A 13,374-nucleotide genomic window follows, 5' to 3' on the forward strand; every position below is an offset into this window, starting at 1 on the left:
CCATTGATTAGGGCCTAATTAAATAATTTAAATTGACTGATTTCCTTATATGAACTGTAACTCATTAAAATATTTGAAATTGTTGCATGTTGCGTTTATATTTTAGTTCAGTTTAGTTATATTTTGTCAAACAAGCTGTCCAGTTTACTGAACACCCCCTTAATATCTGTGATGGCTTATATCTATTACTTACCACTTAAAGCACCAATTTCTTATCTCCCCCACTAAAAGCCTGGTACAGTTGTTTTCCCCCCACTGGACGATACAGTCTCGGCACTCCTTTACGGACCAGATGGCTATTACATGAATGTCCGATGAACACATTCCAGGGGTTTCCAATAATCTTGAACAGGATTCCCGGAGTGTTCTGCGCAGTGATCGGAATGCACAGCTTTGGTGACCCTTCACAGTGTTGATTAATTATTTTAATTGCCAATGTCTCACTGCCAGTATTAACTGGGGGTTATTGTGCAGAGTGTTGCTTGGTGGAACCTGAGATCCTGTGCTTCCAGATCTGCATTTCTTGTTTTATGCTGGGTTTCTGTATGAACACTTTATGACATCTGCTAAACAAATTAGATTGGATTTGTTACAATGATGGAAAAATACCAGGCCCCATCTCCTTCCCACAGTAACCTCTGCCTGACATTATTTCTCTTAGCACCCCCCATGTCTGTTGTTGAGTAACCCTGTGTGATTCACAGGCCGCATGTCTGGTGGTTGTGATTCACAAGTCACACACCCCCGGACCAACCTCACTCCACCCTACGCCTCAGAGCACTGTGCTTTAGTTGGTAGAGGTTCTATTTACACTAGCGGTGTGTTGGGAGTCTACTGACTTGGGGAAAGTGCACAGAAGGTCAGTCTAGATTGCTATTAGAGTGAGGCTGCAGGGGTCTATGATTTGCACCAGTGAAATATTATGACTACTTTTATGCTGTTATTGAGTTCTTCTGCTTCAGCTGCTGCTCGTATTACTTTTGATTCTACCACCGTGGATACCACTGTAGAATTATTATCATGGCTTAAAGAGCCTTACAATTACTCCCAATAGCATTACTGCTATACAGCATATCATGGTGCTGATATAACTGTTATGAAGATTTGAGTGAGGAGTGAAGTAGAGGAGTGGAGAACTGTGCAGCCCCCTTAACAAGCACACTGTGCATCTATAGATAGTAGGCTTATGTAGCTTCGTGATGGAGTTTAGGCTTAGTGGCTGGGGTTAACAAAGCTTGTAGTGTGAAGGAAGAAGGAGAATGTCATGAAGATGGCCCATTGCAGCTGCGGAGACAATGGACAAATAGAAGGGTTTTTATATCTTAGAACTTTCTGAGGCTGGACATTTAAAATAGAATGCATGATTGACGTTCCACATTATTGACATTATACTTGATCATTTAAAGTGCACATCTGCTAAGAACTGTGTAGATTTGTTTCCTTCAATGTAGGGATTGGAGTGATACGAGTAGGTTGAAGATAATTACCACTTAGTCATTTCTTGCAATGTCTCTTATGTACATACCGTTTCAAATTAAAGCGTAAAGCAAACTGGAGTATTCCTTTCATGCATGTGTAACCATGGGGACTGTAGTATTTACCCAGGGGTCTCTGAGGGGTCACCATCACTCATATACTGCTACGTCCCAAATGACAAAAATGGGGTCCTCCCAACCTTGAGCTCTGATCTGCAGTGCATCTGTTGCCCATCTGTAAGGGGATCCGCTTTGACCCACTCCCGGAGAGCAACCCCAAGTCTATCCATCACAAACCAGGCCTTCTCTTGCACTCTCAGCCTGCAGCTGCTCCACAGAGTTACCTTTCCAGCAACCGGCCCAGTGATGAAACTACTTTCAGCTTGGATATGAGCAAGGACTACAGCTATGTGACTATGCCTGAAAATGAATATGTATGGTAGGCTTATATGTGTGCTTGAAGGTATGTCGGCACCCTTCTGTTTCGCATCTTTAGAATTTAGGCCGCTTTGCAATGACAGGTGTTGTATAATGTATGGTTTTGGGAAAAGCTGTCTATAGTTTGATGGTGGTGAGGGCTACAGTTTGTACTCCACAGACGCATGGAGTACATGTTGTCCATAACATGGATTGCCAAGAGTGTGCAAAGCTGTCATCAAGGCAAAGGGTGGCTACTTTGAAGAATCTCAAATATAAAATATATTTTGATGTGTTTAACACTTTCTTGGTTACTACATTATTCCATATGTGTTATTTCATAGTTGTGATGCCTTCGCTATTATTCTACAATGTAGAAAATAGTAAAAATAAAGAAACACCTGGAATGAGTAAGTGTTTCCAAACTTTTGACTGGTACTGTATGTTATATGATGCCAAGCGACCTCTCTAGTTTAGACACCTTCAACCAATGGAATGGGTCAAAATATTGTCACAAATGATGAACATGATCATCTAGTCTATTCTGTGAACACTTAACCCCACAGTCTCCCAGGAAATGCATTGCCTTGCTGCTGGAGGGGCCCTCTCCTTTCCTACAAATACTATAAAAAGTAATGCATAACCTGTGGAGGATGGGAATGGACAGGGAGGTAGCCTGGCCCCGGCACGTTTTCATGGACATTTCTGTGATGGAATGGCAGAATGGTGTGCCTGGCAGGCAGTGGTGTAAGCAAAAATACTTTAAAGTACTACTTAAGTAGTTTTTTGGGGTATCTGAACTTTACTACACTATTGATATTTTTTTTACAACTTTTACTTTTACTACATTCCTAAAGAAATTAATGAACTTTTTACTCCATACAATTTCCCTGGCACCCAAAGTACTTACATTTTGAATGCTTAGCAGGACAGGAAAATGGTCCAATTCACACACGTATCAAGAGAACATCCCTGGGTATCCCTACTGCCTCTGATCTGGAGGACTCACTAAACACAAATTATGTCTGGCTATCCGTAAATAAAAAAACAAGAAAATAGTGGTTTCTTGTTTGTTTAATATAAGCAATTTGAAATTATTTGTACTTTTACGTTTACTTTTGATACTTAAGTATATTTCTGTAATTACATTTACTTAAGTATATTTTAAACCAAATATTTTTTTTACTTTTACTCAAATAGTATTTTACTAGGTAACTTTCACTTTTACTTGAGTCATTTTCTATTAAGGTATCTTTAATTTTACTACAGTATGACGGTTTGGTACTTTTTCCACCACTGCCGGCGGGAGCAGGTGGTCGGAATGAGGAGGACAAACTGGCGTGCCTCGGAGCATAATAATTCTGCCTGCCGTCCCCTCACTGTCCATACACACACACACACACACAACCCCACCCCCCTTAAAAGTCACCCCACCCTTAGTTTCCTGTGGCCCAGGCAGGAGGAGAACAGTTGCGCACCCTGATAAGGGGGCTAAGAGGAAGGCCTATGCAGCCGGGCAATCAGCATGTTAGACGTTGGTAATCAAGAACAATCGCAAGCCAGGATCTTGTTTATATAGCGTTGGACCTACATGCTATTTAAGTGAGATACACACACAATGTGTATAACATTCTATAGTGCACCATAGAATGTGACTCCATTGCACCTAGTCGACAAGTATACCCCGGGCACGTATTAACAGCTGGAGGGAAATCGAGCCCAATCCGACCCGAGTCACATACACTATTAAACTACTGTCCAAGACAATACTCGAGCAATGGCAGTTCTTATGTGGTAACACAAAACCAGTATATCTCATGTCAGTGAAGCAATTCATCTGACCCACCATTGGAATCCAGTTGAAGTTAAATGATTGCATTAAATTCCATTGTATGATTTATCTGTGCATACTCTTTGTATTCTTGCATTCCCTCATTTGTTAGTACCCACAAAGCATCCCCATACTGTATTACCTACATCTGTTCCTCTCTATGCACATGTATGGTTGCGCAGATCCCACCTGGGTTATAATAGTATTTGTTTTCTTTCAAATACCTTGAGCAGTAGAACCTGCCTGGAGTGCCAGATGGGCAGTAGATTGAACCTGCCTGGAGTGCCAGATGGGCAGTAGATTGAACCTGCCTGGAGTGCCAGATGGGCAGTAGATTGAACCTGCCTGGAGTGCCAGATGGGGCAGTAGATTGAACCTGCCTGGAGTGCCTGGTGGGCAGTATATTGAACCTGCCTGGAGTGCCAGATGGGCAGTAGATTGAACCTGCCTGGAGTGCCAGATGGGCAGTAGATTGAACCTGCCTGGAGTGCCAGATGGGCAGTATATTGAACCTGCCTGGAGTGCCAGATGGGCAGTAGATTGAACCTGCCTGGAGTGCCAGATGGGCAGTAAATTGAACCTGCCTGGAGTGCCAGATGGGTATGCACTTTTAGGACTATTCCAAGGGTTCCATTACACCAGGAAAGCTCAATGAAATGCAGGTAAAGCATTTGAATGAAAACTAATACTACTTGACCCCCTGGATCTGGTGTAGCTCACCCTGGAAGTCACACAGAGTTTGATATGGGCTGACTGCTTGAAGAAAGCCGGGACTACCTGCATGTTTGACAAGTGAGACTTAGTACCGTGTTTATAGCGTGACCCGCTGTGTGTGCAACATACTGGTTATGATGACAGAGCAGAGCGGGGAGCTACATATGTAACTGTCCCCATAACACTCCTTGAAATTATTTTATTTTAACACCCATAGGATGTCCCCATGATAGGGGCGATAAGTAATTAAGGATTTGGTTAAGAAACAAAATGACTGCTAGGCCTATGAATACTATACTTCAGATCCCTAATTGAGGTTTGATGAGTAATGATATGTACTATTTCTATTTTGTTTTAGGTGAATGCTCAGTAGGCAGGTTTCCATTTACCCAGGGTTATTCAACTAAAGCAATGTCGCAAACCAAATCTTTGCGATATTTGTCATGGAAACGGCAGATATAGGCTAGGAGAAATGTTTATATAGATCGACAACATTTTTGTCCATTCGACAGGGGTGGATTTTTATTTTGTCTAACTTTCTTTATTGTGACAAATGATGATGGAAACTGTGTTTAAAAAATATATATATGATTACCGAATCATTTTGAAGGTACGCGGGAGATGTCAACGGGTAGCTATAAAGCTCCTCTGCACATTTAATTCTAAATGCCTACTGATTGCAAAATAAAAAAATTAAACTACAAAAATCAAGTTTCTTTGCAGGACAAGGATTGTCCGGACTTTCAAGAACAACAGCCGTGCCAATATATCCTCCAAACACCGGCTTCGTGGGCATTATCACTTAACTATACATGCTGGCTTTCGCAGGCTACCTGAGACATGAAGCATATATGGGAGGGGATACAGACTGCCGCCAATGTATTATTGCTTCATTCGCCTAAATGAGTAATGGAAACAGTTCAACCACTATATTTTTATTCAACACTAGTTTTTTGCCTTTTTTGTGTGTATTTTTATTGACACAGGATAGTTACATTGAAACGCAAACTAGCTGGAAATTATCACATCTATTTTCAATGCGAACTTTATTCAATGTTGAGAAAAAAAATCACTGGACAAGTTAAAGGAAACAGAGCTAAACCTCTGAGGAACAAATCGCTGCCATTTGGAACCTAAGTGAAAAGAAAGGGGTTGTGGGAGGTTGGGATAGAAAAAGGAGAGAAAACACTGTTAAAGACTTTGGCTCTGTGAAGACATACTGTACTTCCCTGTCATACAGAGCCAGCCTCAATGGTTAGAAAGTGATAATATGTGGCCCGAGGACAGCCTGTAGGCTTACATGTAGTTTGACAGTCAGGTGGAGGAGGGGGCCTTAGTTCAGTTACACTACGCAGGAGGAGGGGGACTTAGTTCAGTTACACTACGCAGGAGGAGGGGGACTTAGTTCAGTTACACTACGCAGGAGGAGGGGGACTTAGTTCAGTTACACTACGCAGGAGGAGGGGGACTTAGTTCAGTTACACTACGCAGGAGGAGGGGGACTTAGTTCAGTTACACTACGGAGGAGGAGGGGGAGTTAGTTCAGTTACACTACACAGGAGGAGGGGGACTTAGTTCAGTTACACTTAGCAGGAGGAGGGGGACTTAGTTCAGTTACACTACACAGGAGGAGGGGGCCTTAGCTCAGTTACACTACACAGGAGGAGGGGGACTTAGTTCAGTTACAATTCGCAGGAGGAGGGGGACTTAGTTCAGTTACACTACGGAGGAGGAGGGGGACTTAGCTCAGTTACACTACACAGGAGGACGGGGACTTAGCTCAGTTACACTACACAGGAGGAGGGGGACTTAGTTCAGTTACACTACGGAGGAGGAGGGGGACTTAGCTCAGTTACACTACACAGGAGGACGGGGACTTTGTTCAGTTACACTACGCAGGAGGAGGGGGACTTAGTTCAGTTACACTACGGAGGAGGAGGGGGACTTAGCTCAGTTACACTACACAGGAGGAGGGGGACTTAGTTCAGTTACACTACGCAGGAGGAGGGGGACTTAGTTCAGTTACACTACGCAGGAGGAGGGGGACTTTGTTCAATTACACTACGCAGGAGGAGGGGGACTTAGTTCAGTTACACTACGCAGGAGGAGGGGGACTTAGTTCAGTTACACTACGCAGGAGGAGGGGGACTTAGTTCAGTTACACTACGCAGGAGGAGGGGGACTTAGTTCAGTTACACTACGGAGGAGGAGGGGGACTTAGCTCAGTTACACTACACAGGAGGAGGGGGACTTAGTTCAGTTACACTTTGCAGGAGGAGGGGGACTTAGTTCAGTTACACTACGCAGGAGGAGGGGGCCTTAGCTCAGTTACACTACACAGGAGGAGGGGGACTTAGTTCAGTTACACTTCGCAGGAGGAGTGGGACTTAGTTCAGTTACACTACGGAGGAGGAGGGGGACTTAGCTCAGTTACACTACGGAGGAGGAGGGGGACTTAGCTCAGTTACACTACACAGGAGGAGGGGGACTTAGTTCAGTTACACTTCGCAGGAGGAGGGGGACTTAGTTCAGTTACACTACGCAGGAGGAGGGGGCCTTAGCTCAGTTACACTACACAGGAGGAGGGGGACTTAGTTCAGTTACACTTCGCAGGAGGAGGGGGACTTAGTTCAGTTACACAGGGAGGAGGAGGGGGACTTAGCTCAGTTACACTACACAGGAGGACGGGGACTTAGCTCAGTTACACTACACAGGAGGAGGGGGACTTAGTTCAGTTACACTACGGAGGAGGAGGGGGACTTAGCTCAGTTACACTACACAGGAGGACGGGGACTTTGTTCAGTTACACTACGCAGGAGGAGGGGGACTTAGTTCAGTTACACTACGGAGGAGGAGGGGGACTTAGTTCAGTTACACTACACAGGAGGACGGGGACTTTGTTCAGTTACACTACGCAGGAGGAGGGGGACTTAGTTCAGTTACACTACAGAGGAGGAGGGGGACTTAGCTCAGTTACACTACACAGGAGGAGGGGGACTTAGTTCAGTTACACTACGCAGGAGGAGGGGGACTTAGTTCAGTTACACTACGCAGGAGGAGGGGGACTTTGTTCAATTACACTACGCAGGAGGAGGGGGACTTAGTTCAGTTACACTACGCAGGAGGAGGGGGACTTAGTTCAGTTACACTACGCAGGAGGAGGGGGACTTAGTTCAGTTACACTACGCAGGAGGAGGGGGACTTAGTTCAGTTACACTACGGAGGAGGAGGGGGACTTAGCTCAGTTACACTACACAGGAGGACGGGTACTTAGTTCAGTTACACTACACAGGAGGAGGGGGACTTAGTTCAGTTACACTACACATGAGGAGGGGGGCTTATTTCAGTTACACTACACAGGAGGAGGGGACTTAGTTCAGTTACACTACACAGGAGGAGGGGGACTTAGTTCAGTTACACTACACAGGAGGAGGGGGACTTAGTTCAGTTACACTACGCAGGAGGAGGGGTACTTAGTTCAGTTACACTACACAGGAGGAGGGGACTTAGTTCAGTTACACTACACAGGAGGAGGGGGACTTAGTTCAGTTACACTACACAGGAGGAGGGGACTTAGTTCAGTTACACTACACAGGAGGAGGGGTACTTAGTTCAGTTACACTACACAGGAGGAGGGGGACTTAGTTCAGTTACACTACGCAGGAGGAGGGGTACTTAGTTCAGTTACACTACACAGGAGGAGGGGACTTAGTTCAGTTACACTACACAGGAGGAGGGGGACTTAGTTCAGTTACACTACACATGAGGAGGGGGGCTTAGTTCAGTTACACTACACAGGATGAGGGGACTTAGTTCAGTTACACTATGCAGTGTCTAGGGACCCTTCTAATTGCTCACACACCGAGATTCCTCAATAGTTTCCTCAATTACAAAGATAACGAAAGCAAAATCTCAGAGTCTCAGTCTGTTGCATGAAATGTAAGCGATAAGCTCCAATTCTCCTTACTTTCAATTGTGGACTTGTGGTAAACTACAGTATTTGGGGGCAGTACATTGTAATACTACTGTGTTGAGTTGAGTTAAAAGACTAATCCTTGGTTTATCCATTTTTATTCAACTAGAAATTATCTAATTTCCTTCTCTTTATTCTTAAAGTTGACTGTCAGATTCAAAATCTACTCCATCAAACAGGAAAAAAATCCATATAATTCTTGGATCAAAGATCACGACTTCCTCTGTTGTGGATGCTGATGCTGAGCTGCCTTTTATACAGAGGGCCTCCCTGCAACAATGCTCTAATTGATTTATCTTACCCAGGCTGCTAAAAGAGGGCTAACTGATAGTCCCCCACCCTTTTCTCATGCGGCTCCATGCCGCAATCAACCTGCGACCCGGCTGCCTTATCGGCACATCTTAGTAAAAAATCAAATGATTGGGCCGCAACCCAGCACTTCCCATAGAAATCAGAAAGCCAGGGATAAAAAAAAAACAAGAATGAAAAAACATCCTGACTTGAAGAACATGGGGAGTGGGCTTTCAATGCACAGGATGTAGAGAGACTGGTTAGAGAATCATGTCGGTAGAACCAGGAGGATAAAAAGGGAAGAGTAAGTTGTCACGCGAGCAGTATGATAATCCCTATATCTAAGGGAGAAAATGCATGTGCGTATAGGTTTCGATGTCATAATTAATGAGTCGTGTTAGCTAAGCCTCCAACCAGAGTATGTACAACAATGTCACTTTGGAATGCGGTTTTAACCAATCAGCATTCATGATTTAAACCACCCGTTGTATAACACATCATAATACAGAGTAAGCCCTCTTCACACAGAAATTATAGTAATTCCAACTATCAATTGATTAGTTGAATAATGTAGGTTAATTCCCAGCTGAATGTAGAAATTGCAGAAAACTTGCCTCTTTTTTTAGGGGCCAGACATAAACCATTTGTGTAAATGTTTTTCCACATAAGTGATTACGGGATTACGGGATTACGGGGTTTGCTAATTGCTAAATGAGGCAGCACCCAGATGTACAGTATACATATGGGCCCTTTGTGATTGCATGCATATGGATGGAGTGTCACGCCCTGGTCGAAGTATTTTGTATTTATCTTCATGTATTGGGTCAGGCCAGGGTGTGGCATGGGGTTTTTTGTATTGTGGTGTGTTTGTCTTGGGGTTTTGGTAGTGGTATTGGGATTGTAGTTTAGTGGGTTATCGAGCAAAATCTATGGCTGTCTGAGGCAGGTGTTTATCGTTGTCTCTGATTGGGAACCATATTTAGGCAGCCATATTCTTTGAGTTTGTCGTGGGTGATTGTCCTTAGTGTCCTTGTTCCTGTCTGTGTTAGTTTTCACTAGTATAGGCTGTTTCGGTTTTCGTTACGTTCTTTGTTTTGTAGTGTTTGTATTTTAGATTCGTGTTACGTTTTTTGTTCATTAAAAATGGATCGCAATCTACACGCTGCGTTTTGGTCCGACTCTCCTTCACCACACCTAGAAAACCGTTACATGGAGGGCCATAATGCTCGCTGCTTTGCTTAAAATCTTCTCACCGAAATCTCACAACTGTCAAAATGGCCCTAGCCTTGCATACAAAGCTGCTGAGAAAAATCTTAGCATCAGTCTGAACCACAGGAGGCTGCTGAGGGGAGGACGGAACTTAATAAGGGCCGGAACGGAGCTAATGGAATGGCATCAAATACATGGAAACCATATTTGATACCATTCCACCTATTACCACAAGTCCGTCCTCCCCAATTAAGGTGCACCAACCTCCTGTGGTCTGAACATGGGAAATGAATGGATCATCTCAAACTCAAAGTCCCAAGATAGTTTGGAGGCATTGTTGATTGCCGTGAATTGGTAGATGGCAATTGTTTGTTATGCGAAAACACAAGATAAATTAGCTTTACAGAAAACTCCCACATTCCAGTTGTCAAGTCTCAGCGGTTTACAGTGGTGTTGTAATTACTGTTTATCTGGTGACAGAACCATAAATGATAGAACAATGTAAAAGTATCCCACAACAACAACTTGTTTAAACTTGTTTACTGTGATGCAGGGAGCAGTGGAGGGATTTCCCCACAATGCAAAACTCTATGTGTTATGTAGTTTCAAATCTATTCTAGAAATGACAGAGCAAACATTTGAGTACATGTTTATTGTTTACATTCCTAACCTGGTCCTAGAGATCTGTTTGTGTTGTCTTGCCAACTCCAATTGTCATTGTCAGGAGTTGGCAGGACAGCACAAACAGATCTGGCACCAGGCTATCAATTTCTGCTCTAACGTTCAGAGTGATACTCTTTGAGCTAGTCTTCCAGATGGGGCCCCACCCTGAAAACATATCCCCACATCACAGGAGGTTGGTGGCACCTTAATTGGTGAGGACGAGCTCATGGTAATGGCTGGAGCGGAATTCGTGGAACGGTATCAAATACATCAAACACATGGTTTTCATGTGTTTTGATGCCATTCCATTTGCGCCATTCCAGCCATTATTATGAGCCGTCCCCCCCTCAGCAGCCTCCATTGCCCCACATCAAACACCACGGTTTCCAGAATGCAGTGTCTGCCGTGCTGTCGAGATACGATGGCATGAGGGATTGACCTGTGCTTGACCAAGCCATTCCTGAGTGAAGCGTATGCATTTAGTTCCTAGGCCAGAACGACACAGCGTAATGGCAAACAGATGAAAACAGGAATGTTAGCCCCCTCCCCTTCGTAAAATGTTTTACACGACTGTCAGGCCTGGCGAGCGTCTGCGTCAGATTACCCAGAGAGCCTCAGATAAGCCAATGTAAAGTCAGGGACTATTTATTATTGGGGGGGGGCAACAGTCAGAGCTCTGTAGTGAGAGCGCCGGTGCGAGAGAAATATAACCCACTCTCGTGCGATATTTGGATGGCATTAGGCATCTCTCAGGCCTGACATGTATATTTGTGAATTTTGCCCCGTCATGCACTTTCCACATGTTTTCCAAGCGTAGCGATTTGCACTCATTCGCATAATCTGAATGTTGAAGTAGGAGTTTGCATGAAAAACAAACTGCTGCTGAGGAATGGGCTTTTACAACTTAAGCCATCGACAGGCCTATTCCTCGCATGTAAGGGGAGAAACAGGTCTCTGAGGACCACAGGAGAAGTTCCAGGCTTTCACTGTATGGTTGAGTAATGAAGCCAATGAAATTATTCTGATCACAAAGATAAAGGACACAGCTTTGAACATGATAATGCGTTGATGAGTGACTTGTTCATCAAAACGACATGCACGCTAAATTGAAAACCGGTAATTAAGTCCTGACTCAATACTGGTAATGCACTGTTGAAATGCTAGCAATGCCAACAAAACAACAAATCAATAAAAAGAACAGAGTACGAATACGAATGATATCCAGTTCATCGATAGTGACAGAAACAGACTCCAATGAGAGCTTTCTCCCCCACCAACAATGCCAAGAATTGTTACTTCACTCGGTTATGCTCAGGGATAGGGGGGTTTAATTAATTGTAACCACACCGTGTGTGCATACCAAACGGTCATGCTATTGTAATGCATCGTGTTTAGATTCACTCCCTCTGTTTTTGAATTGGGACAAGGGTTACGCCCATCAATGGGCGTGATGGGCAGTCTTTTTAAAGGGTCCATCTCGTCGTGAAATGGAAACATTATTTTCATGTGAGCCCCTGATGGCGTTAAGGCTTTATTGAGAAACCACTACCCTAAACCAGAGGCCTTAACTGAAATCTTAGTGACATCCACAACTCTTGTTGCTGAATCGTCCTATTTCTTCTATCTTGGGGCCAAAAGTTAAGCTCAAATTCATTTGTATTTATTATGGCAAAATTAAGGCAGTTATACAATCTCTCTCAACCAAATGTGGGGCCAAAGATCTACCCCCACGTCCACTCTTGGGAAGTACAGGTCAACAACGATGAAACAGGGACCCAGATATACTGTACAGGCCAAAGGGTTTGAGATACCCCGGATAGGACAATATAGGGAAGCATAGTGTTGACATAGGGCACCATTGCCTGTGACCCCTCCAGATTGGAGAAAGTGCGCCTGTGGCTGTGATGTTTTCATGTCTTCTTCCTCTATCATTCAGAGTGATCTTCCACTCCCTGACATAAGGCGTAGGACACTGGCAGGCGGCTGTTATTCGAGAGACGTAGTTTACGTGAAGCCCAATGTATACCTCTATCACATTTTAGGGAAGACCCAGATGCAGACAGTGTCGATGGAACAAAAGTTTATTACTAAGACGTGGGCAGGCAAAACGACAGGTCAAGGGCAGGCAGAGGTCGGTAATCCAGATCAGAGTTCCAAAGGGACACAACGGCAAGCAGTCTCAGGGTCAGGGCAGGCAGAATGGTCAAAACAAGGAAACCAGAAACAGACAGGAACAAGGGGTAAAACGCTGGTAGTCTTGACGAACAAAACAAACTGGCAACAGACTACACAGGTATAAATACACTGGGCATGATGGGCGACACCTGGAGTGGGGTGGAGACAAGCACAAAGACAGGTGAAACAGATCAAGGTGTTACAACCTCAGTGTGCAATGAGAGCTTTAGAACCCAGAGAGGGTGTCAGTTATGATATTTTAACCTTTATTTAACTAGGAAAGTCAGTTAAGAACAAATTCTTATTTACAATGAAGGCCTACCCCGGCCAAACCTGGACAGCGCTGGGCCAATTGTGCACCGCCCTATGGGACCCCCAATCACGGCCGGATGTGATACAGCCTGGATTCAAACCAGGGACTGTAGTGATACCTCTTGCACTGAGAATCGGTGCCTTAGACCACAGCGCAACTCGGGAGCCACACCTACAATCTCAGACCAATGGATGAAAGGAAGCGAGCAGCGCTGTTGCCACTCTATGCTTCAGTTGAAAACTGACTTGGGCTCCATTATCGAATGATAACCTATGGAATGAGTGTTTGTGAAGGGATCTACTCTGATTTTGAT

Source organism: Oncorhynchus keta, chromosome 19, assembly GCF_023373465.1.
Source record: "Oncorhynchus keta strain PuntledgeMale-10-30-2019 chromosome 19, Oket_V2, whole genome shotgun sequence".
Taxonomy (NCBI): domain Eukaryota; kingdom Metazoa; phylum Chordata; class Actinopteri; order Salmoniformes; family Salmonidae; genus Oncorhynchus; species Oncorhynchus keta.